Source organism: Micropterus dolomieu, linkage group LG09, assembly GCF_021292245.1.
Source record: "Micropterus dolomieu isolate WLL.071019.BEF.003 ecotype Adirondacks linkage group LG09, ASM2129224v1, whole genome shotgun sequence".
NCBI classification, from domain to species: domain Eukaryota; kingdom Metazoa; phylum Chordata; class Actinopteri; order Centrarchiformes; family Centrarchidae; genus Micropterus; species Micropterus dolomieu.
Window position 1 is genome coordinate 28,287,704 of NC_060158.1, and position 9,761 is coordinate 28,297,464.

Sequence of the window (9,761 nt, forward strand, 5' to 3'; positions counted from 1 at the left end):
ACAATGTAGGTGTAGACTGCGCCGGTTTAGTTATTCACCATCTAAGTTTATTGTTATACTATGTTTACACCTATTTTTACCTTGTATCTAATCTGTGTTATTATCTTGTGTCTACAGGCCTTGTTTGACTGTATTTTACTCTTTTACAAATGTGGTGATGTAGGTGTGTGTTTTTAGTTATGAGAAAGACATTTCAACATTAGTATACATAACAACGCTGGCTAAAGGTCCCCAGTATCTGTGTTTCTGGTATATAAGCTACCTATAATATAGTTTGACATTATTCGTAGCTAAACCTACTGGAGTTATGTAAACTGAGGTTCAGGAATAGGACCACGCCTCCCTCTTCCCCCTCACTGTTTAAACCACCCGTGTCCCATCACACACACCTACAAATCCAATCACCACCACATACATAAGATCGCCCAAACTCTCTCTCACAGTCTCAGTTCTGTAAACCCCCCCCCAGGGGCTTGTTGTTCTCTAGCAGGACTTCAGTGTCCACATTACACACCAGTTGTAATCAGTAAACGATAATAAAAAAGTAATAACAATAGTGGATTACCTTTATAAAGCACTTCATTTTTGACACCCAAAGGGCTTAGGGGGAACCAGAGAAACTTTGAGACAAGTACACTGGGAGATAATAGACTAAAATATATATGTATAGATATACATGTTCATATGCTGTTATGAGCGTGAAGCTCGACGCAGGTCCTAGAAGATGTGCTCCTTGGCTTGCACCTCGTCCTCCCCGTCCTGCCTCTTCTTCCTCGGACCCTGGCAGTCCTCCCTCCTCTGCTTCGCCTCGACCCCGGGCCTGTCCCGGTCTGTGCTTGGCCCTGGGGTGCAGTCCTCGTTAGAGACAATAATGTCACCACGGAAGCTCTTACATGCAAAACAACGTACATGTTAGGAGTCTAACACGAAATACACGTTTGTGTAGTGTAACTGATGGAAACGGGAAAATGTGTATCCTGTTTTTAGCTTTGCCCAGTGTTCCCGCAGCTGTTAGCACAGCTACCTGTTGCTAACAGTTAGCTAGCTAGCTCGTTACTGATTAAAAGTCGGTCTTTTTAAACCTATCCAATATTAACATGCTAGCTTGATAGTGAGCACTAACAGTTCTTTATTTTCATAATGATAAGTTAGATGTTTTCTTACCCCTGATGTGAGCCGCTGCTCTCCGCTCGTCACCTCCTGCGGTGTCGGCAACGCGCGTTCACGTGTTTTGGGGTCGTGGCTTTGGAAGGAGCCCAGAAGGGAGGGGGTGGGAGTTTCTCTATTGGATACTTTCAAAATCCAGCAGTTTCTGGCTAGTTTCTCAAACTTACCTACCCTGCCTTTAACAAAAGTTAGGGTTAATTAAATTCCCCTCCACCATAAAACTGCACAAGGTGCCAGACATTCAGCTTACTTTCTAGTTCACCAAAACATGTTCTTGTTGTGATGTTAGCTATAGCAGCAGGAGAGTCGTGTGTATCGATGCCTGGAGCTGCTGTGCTGGCACTGGGACTGTCTCGTCCTCTCTGCATGTTAGCTTTATGTTAGCTTCACAGCAGCATCTGGAGCGACAGTTTGCTAATCCACAACCTAGCTAACGTTAGTTACATTACTTGCCGTCATTGTCAACCATGTTTAGTGGTATTTGCCCATAAACTGAATGCAAAAGGTTTTATATTTGAGTCTAAATATCAACAATCTCCAAAATCATCATCATCAAATTTCTGTGGGGTAGCTAAACATCTGATTATGAAACTTCCAACTATATAACCTTGTGTGGGTTTTTGTGTGTGTGTGTGTGTTTTTTATTTGTACTTTTTAGCCTATTTTTGTTACATTTTTTGGTAGATTTGCACCAAAAACGATGTGCGACAGTAATAAATGTCCATGCGAAACACTGTGCTGTATTGTTATATGGATTAAAGGAAGCATTGATGCAAAGAATTTGTGTCGAAGCATTTTATGAATCAATTTTATCGATTTAATCCATGAATCGTTTCAGCCCTAATTAGCTGCTGACAGGTGGGTGATGGTGGGTTTAGGGAACCCTGAAAAGGCTTGTACTATATCAATAACCACACTAAACACTTAAAGTAATCAAAAAAAAAATCAAAAAGACTCCCAAACTTTTTGCCTTCAAACAACAAATGCAAGAACTGAAAGTATGTTTTCACACCCAATATCATAAGCCTCCAGGTTTATATTAAAGTTTTAACAACCTTCACATGTGAACACTTTGCTGTTTTATTTAGATTTGACCGTGACATTCAATTTATAATCCGTCTCATTGAAAAGTCATTACTGGTCTTGTCTGCTTGATTAGATCTGTGTGGCTTTGATTCAGTGGTTGATTTCACTCAGAGTGGGAGTGGAGTGTGTGTGCGGGGGAGAGGCTGCACTACATGTGTTACAGCTTTGTGTACATGGCATTTGTCTGTCTGAATCACTTCAGTGATTTCCATTCAGGAACATCTCTGCATTCAAGCTGCTCTTCCAGTAGCTACTGGTGGACACATAATGGCTCTAGTTTATCTCTGCATGATGCATTTTTGGTTTCATTAAATTATTTAGATATGTTATTTTTAGTGCTATTACGTTGTATTAATGTGCCACTAGTTTTTTAAAGTATGTGAAACTTTTTACATTTTGGTTTACTTTAATAAAATAAAATAATATTTAATGTTTTATGTTTTATGTTCTGTAATTTGTTATTACAATCTTGGCTAGGACAGTTTTATCCTTAAAACTAAAGACACCATCCACAAAATCAACAGCTGATGAAAGTAGAATGTAAAAATTTATGTCTTTTGTGAACCTTTGAATATTTGTTGATTAGCAAAAATGTTCATATCTTCCAATATTATCAAGTTTATGAAAACAAACAAACAAACAAAACAAACAACAGGCTACATACTTTTACTTTGATTATGCAAGACTGCAAAGCAGTGTGCCAGTAGGGTTAACACCAACAAACGTGTGCTAAAAAATAGTTTTGTAAATTGGAACAGGCATGGAAGAGAAAAATGCCTACCCAACCGAAATGTTGGTGACTACTGATATGTCTGTTCCTGCCCTAGTTTGATGCAGAACGTCGAATGTACTTTGTATAACCTCCACCAGACATTTCAGCGGGTTAACATATAACTTTATGCACAGGGAATGTAATCTCAAAGTGATTCTCTTTAATGCAAAAAACAGGTTAAAACAGGTTTAACCGAAACAATCAGTCAATACAGGTTTCCAAAATGCAAATTTGCAATTAAGGTATGGTTTAGATAAAGCTTGGTTGATAAAATGGAACAAAAAGATTTAATGAAATAACAATTCAGACTATGATTCTGTTCCTTGATTTAAAAAGAAAATAATTTACCCGGGAAGGGTGGAACCACCAACACCTCGAGATTTTAAATTAGTAGTAAAACATGAGAAGTCTATGGAGCCTCAAAACTATTTTTGCGTTCTCTCTCAATAACCTTTCTGTTCTCTCACAATAACGTTGCGTATCCTGCATTATGCATTGCATTCCCTAGGTGCATTTATGGTTGAACGTATGATGCAATGGATATGGCTACAGAAGCTGTACTGTGACAACTCTTCACTGCTCCTATAGCATTATGCCACACAGGATTTGGAGGGGGTGGTGCTTCTTTCAGATATGACAGATGTGTTACCAATGCACCACAGGAGTCCAAGAATACAGCAGCTTCACTACAATGCTTAGCTAGCAAACCATGAGTATTCACTTGACACACAAAACCCCTGCATGCAGCTAGTGTTACACCCAGTACAACAACCAACGCACAGCCACAATCCCAGCAACAGCCCGTCAGAATCATTTGGTGTGTCAGCTAGGCTAACCAGCTCCACTAGTGATCTACTGTATCTATGTGCAATGATACAGACTTGTGCCTGAGGCAGCCACAGCAGAGGGTGCACTCACTCTGTGGTCAGAACTATTACATAATCAATAATACCATCATACAGCCTTGCGTTGCCCTTGTGTGGGTCGGACAAAGGATTATGTCACAGTGACTGCAATCACAAAGTCAGATGTCAGTGTAATTCAGTGAAATGTTCCTTTAATGACAATGCTGTTTTTAAAAACGAATTTACATCTAATGTACATACCTACGTTACGGGTAAGAGTGCAATGTTAAAATCCATAGTTAATGGTAAAGGTACTTTTTAGACCCATGGTACCTCGGCTGGAAATATGTTACAATAATACAGATTTGTAGACAGAACTACCACAATTGAAAAGATGACACATGTTAATAGATGACAGAGAATTTTCTGAAAACTATTACACACACTGTACCCAATCTGTGCTATCTCAGAGCAGTTTAAGCAATCGAGTTAGCACATGCACATTAATACTTTGCTACAGGCATGTAAACAGCTCTTCCCTCACTGCAAATACTGATTAACACGTACTACAATCAACGATAAAATGGAGCAGAATAAGTCCTTAGGGAATCACTGCTTATGTAGTAATTATTCTGCATGAGCATCATAGTCATTATGCACTCCTGCTGTCTGTTATTATGACTGTAAAATCAGTTCTTTTCTCTTAGATTTGATTAGGATCGGATGACTTTACAGCTGATTCTTTCAATACGCTATCTTAAAATGAAAAAGACTATAACTTTCTTGAACAACATTTTCTGCATATTGCAAATTTGCTGCTATCACTGTTAGAGGAAGGAAAAAGTAAAAGAAACAAGTTATTCTGAAATGTGACATTTGTGTACACCTCTGCCTCATTTGCTTTATGAGATACCTTTGGCAAATGAAAGCGAAAAGGGCAACTTTCACAGCTCCTTGAGATGAAAAAGTACTTTTTTCCCCCAAACTCTGCACAGAAAACAAACAATTACATTCTTGACTGCCTTTATTTACTCCATGATTGAGCAGTGCAGGCAGACAGGAGCGGGCAGATTAATTAACTAGTGCCTGAAAACCTTAATTCTTAGAGCGCTGTCACATTGACGGATGGCTGATTAAAGTCAATGAGATGGCTATCAGTACACAAGAGCAAACCAGTCAAAAAAAGGGAAAAAGCGTCTTACCACAAGGGGGAAAAATGAAAAGAAACACACACAGGTGTACTGTTGGTGACCAGGAGGGCTCTTTGTAGTTATGGACACTGCTGTGTATCAAGAAGAAAAGCAAGTAATTGGGGATGGAGGAGGAGGCTGAAAGTGCAGCGTCTCATGCCAGCCGCAGCTCAAATTGCTTGGTTTGTGCGTCTTTTGATGAGGTTTCTCATTAGGGGTCTATACAGCCCAGACTTTGGAAATATCACAGAATTAATTAATGATAGGAATGGAGAAAGTGGGCTGCCAATGACAGGACGGCAGAGGGCCCACATAATCATTGTTCTGATCATAGCCCTATTGTCTGCCTATGAATGCGCCTGTTGACGACAGCCAGCGCCTCTTATATGTTTATCTGGATTCCCGGGCCAATAGCTTGTTTCCAGCATGCTGCCGTTGATAGAGCATTCAGCTCCCATCGCTGTGAAGAGGTTCAAAGGACTCATGTATTTGCCCGAGCACGGAGAGAGAGAGAGAGAGAGAGAGAGAGAGAGAGAGAGAGAGAGAGAGAGGGAGCTCACCAGGCTGTTTTCAGCTGGTTTTATCAGCTAGTTTTCAGATTTAGATAGTGAGATTCTGACTGTGTTCATATCTGTCCTTTTTCTCACACAGGCTGGCTTACTCATGTCATGCAGGGAAAAACACAAAATCCTTAAATCTGTCTCCTCCTTTGTCAAATTCTCAGACTCTACACTATAGATAAATCCAGTATTATTAGTCCCCCACCATGCATTTATCCTGCATCTGTCCTGCATTAGTTCTGCAGTGGAGGCTGCGCCCGCGTCTTTGTAATGCACAGCCAGAGCTTCAAGGACATCACCAATGTTTGGAGGAAATTTGCTTGTTGGTATAATTAAAGCTGAGCTAATCAGTGATTTTATATGAACAATGGATCAAATGACTGAGAAATAAAAAGGTTGGTCCCTCGTAGTGACAAACCCACAGAGACTTTATACCAGACACCCCTCAGCTATTCTGAGCTTTTAGCCTCTTTTAACTCATTGTTCTGGTTTCATGACCCTAAAGGTATTGTTTTACTGCACGTTGTAGAGCATTTAGCGACAACCCAGCTAGATGTTTTCAGTTGATTGAGACCAAACCAGAGCAAATGAAAGTAAAAATTGGTCTTATATTTATGGTCAGAAACATGACTCCAAATGAATGCTAACGTTGCTCTTGGTCTGTTGGATTCATATGTAGTCAACCAATTCAGTTCAATTTCAATTCAATTTTATTTATATAGCGCCAAATCACAACAACAGTTATTTCACAGTGCTTTTCATAAAAGAGCAGGTCTAGACCATACTCTGTGATGTTATTTACAGAAGCCCAACAGTTCCCACCAAGAGCAGCACTAGGCGACAGAGGCAAGGAAAAACTTCCTTTTAAGAGGCAGAAACCTCGAGCAGAACCATGGCTCAGGGTGGGCGGCCATCTGCCTCGACCGGTTGGGGTGAAGGGGAGAGAAAGAGAGAGAGAGAGAGAGAGAGAGCAAGGGAGGGCAGGAGAGGAACAGAGAGAAAAATAGAAGGAGGGAAGGAGAGAGAGGGGAGGGAGGCAGCCTACACAATATACACACAGAGGTACAGACAGTGAAGGTGATGTTGCTATAGACTAAATGAAAAATGGTACAGATATTTATAGTAGTGTTAATGGTAACAGTCGTAATGTTAATGATTATAATAACAATAATAACAATAGGACTAGTAACAATAGTCGTTGAGAGGAGAGGGACGAGAAAGCACAAGACTACCAGAAAGGGGAGAAGTTGTGTTAGTAACATGCAATAATGGGATGAGGTTGCATACAGAGGGAGAGAAAGTAGAGGAGAGAGGAGCTCAGTGCATCATGGCAAATCCCCCGGCAGTCTAGGCCTATAGCAGCATAACTAAGGGATGGTTCAGGACTCACCTGAGCCAGCCCTAACTATAAGCTTTATCAAAGAGGAAAGTCTTAAGCCTACTCTTAAATGTGGAGATGGTGTCTGCCTCCTGAACCCAAACTGGAACCTGGTTCCACAGGAGAGGAGCTTGATAGCTGAACGCTCTGGCTCCTAGTCTACTTTTGGAGACTCTAGGAACCACAAGTAACCCTGCATTCTGGGAGCGCAGAACCAGCGCCTTTTGTCATCTCAGGGCATTAAATACTGATGCTTTTAGAAAAGGTGACAAAGCGTATTTGACCCTTCCTCATCTAAAGGCATTGACAGCCATAACCTAAGTTAGTGACTGAATGCATGTCGACCGGCTAACCCTACCTGCCGCACAGCTGCAATGCTCCTTTGTGTTCCTGCGTCCTAGGAAACTGTATTTGTTCATATGGACGCTGAAGGGTACCTTTAGCGTCAAAGAGCTACACTGTCACGCTGTCTGAAAGCATTGGTAATGACGGACTAACATATTCGCCATAAGGACTTTATAAACAATTTGTTAGTGTGCTTTCTGGTTGTTATGCTTTCGAAAGTGGCAAAAAAATTTATTAATGCAGCTTTAGCATTTATGAAATAAAATAAATACTACAGCAGTCTATGTAGAAATCTCATACATGTACATATACTAACATGTTAGCATACTGCAGTGGTCCCAGGGATTTATCGAGAAAAAACGTGTTCCTCTGGCTAGGCAGCTGAATCTCAGTGAAACTGGGTAACAAAGTCAAGTTAGCTTGCCGGCTAAGGCTGACCAGTTGCTATTATGGCTTGCAAATTACTTTACCAGCTAACGAGATCCATATTGCCAGAGAGCGGACATTCGCCAGGTGGATTGAAGGGAGCGGAGTGCGAAATCCCTGCTGTCTCAGCTTAACAAGCGCGCCTGCATGTTTTCCCCTGCGATGTTTCCGGAGGATCCCAAACAGAGCTGCTGCTCCTCCAACTAATAACTCTGGGAAAGTTCCAGGGTCAATAAAGAGCGGTGGAATAGTGTCAGCAGTTGAAAGTCCAATGTTTAAGAGCTCTTATCTGGTAAAAGTTACCAGAGAGGGACAGCAAAAAACAGGGTTAATTAACAAAAACACAAAAAGCACTACGGACCGTAACCCCGAGGTGGCCGTCTGCGGCGCCATCTTGGTAGTAAGTGTACACAGCCAACATGCTGTCATTGTACAAAAGACAAACCCAAGTCAATTTAAATAAGACAGAACACTGTTTGTTGGACTCTTTCTTGGACTTTGTATTCATCATTAAGTGTAGTTAAATGTGTGTATTGTTAGTAGCCTTTGTGAGAAATGATCATTAAAGATCTACTGTACCACATCACAGCACATCAGTTTGTTTAAATCTGACAGTATAATAATCTACACTGTGACAGTCCACATATTAACACTTTAGACATTTTCAACAGCTGCCACAGTGCTGCATCAGCTCTGGTAAACAAACTACAGCTTCAAATAACTGCCATGAGCAGCAGCACTCATTAGCAGACACTGGAGAGATCGCTGTGTAGAGCTTACCTTGACATATTGTGTCTCATCCTCACATATAATTCACACAAGGGTTCATATTGTCCTTCTTTTGATGCACTAACAAGCTCTTATAAGCCTGCTCGTATCATTTTAATCACTACAGCTTCCAAAGACCCGGCCCCTGAGTAAGAATACATACAGAGATATTTTATGTGGCATACACCCACATTCTGATCTGATCAGTTAACAACAATAAGGAAAAGGCAATATGTACTCAGGACACATGGCCGCAGAAAACCAATAATGGATGTCATTTCTGGCTTTTCACCAACTTTGTTCATTTCTGGAGTCGGAAAATACAATTTCATCAATTGGAGGGAAGACTGGTTGGAGATGACGTAAACTGACCAAGTGGCAACCACAGCAGCTGGCTGTGAAAGCTTCAGTCTCTTGTCAGTCTGTCTGAATGGATGTCCACAAAGACGTCCTCACAGACCCAGGTGAATGCGGGCAGATGACAAAACAGATTTCATGCAGACCCTTGTGGCGATGCAGACAGGGCCTTATGCAGGGCAAATTTTTAACCAAAGTCCCTGGAGATTGCGGTAAATTTAATCTTATTCTCTGCTGTCTATATCGTCATCTTCTGTCACTACGCTGTATTTTCCTTCTTTCAGTCTAGGATGACTCTGTGACTCTAAATGTCTGTGGGCAGAGAAGATGATTCTTTTTTTGCTCTGCTCCCTCAGATGCTTCAAAAGCAAATAATATAATGAAATACCAGCAGAGTACATCACAGTATACAGTGGGGAGAACAAGTATTTGATACACTGCTGATTTTGCAGGTTTTCCTGCAGGTTTTCCTACTTACAAAGCATGTAGAGATCTGTAATTTTTATCATAGGTACACTTCAACCTTGAGAGACGGAATCTAAAACAAAAATCCAGAAAATCACATTGTATGATTTTTAAATAATTAATTTGCATTTTATTGCATGACACAAGTATTTGATACATTAGAAAAGCAGAACTTAATATTTGGTACAGAAACCTTTGTTTGCAATTTCAGAGATCATACGTTTTCTGTAGTTCTTGACCAGGCGAGTGGAGTTTAGACCATAAAGCTCTATTTTGGTCTCATCAGACCACATGACCTTCTCCCATTCCTCCTCTGGATCATCCAGATGGTCATTGGCAAACTTCAGACGGGCCTGGACATGCGCTGGCTTGAGCAGGGGGACCTTGCGTGTGCTGCAGGAT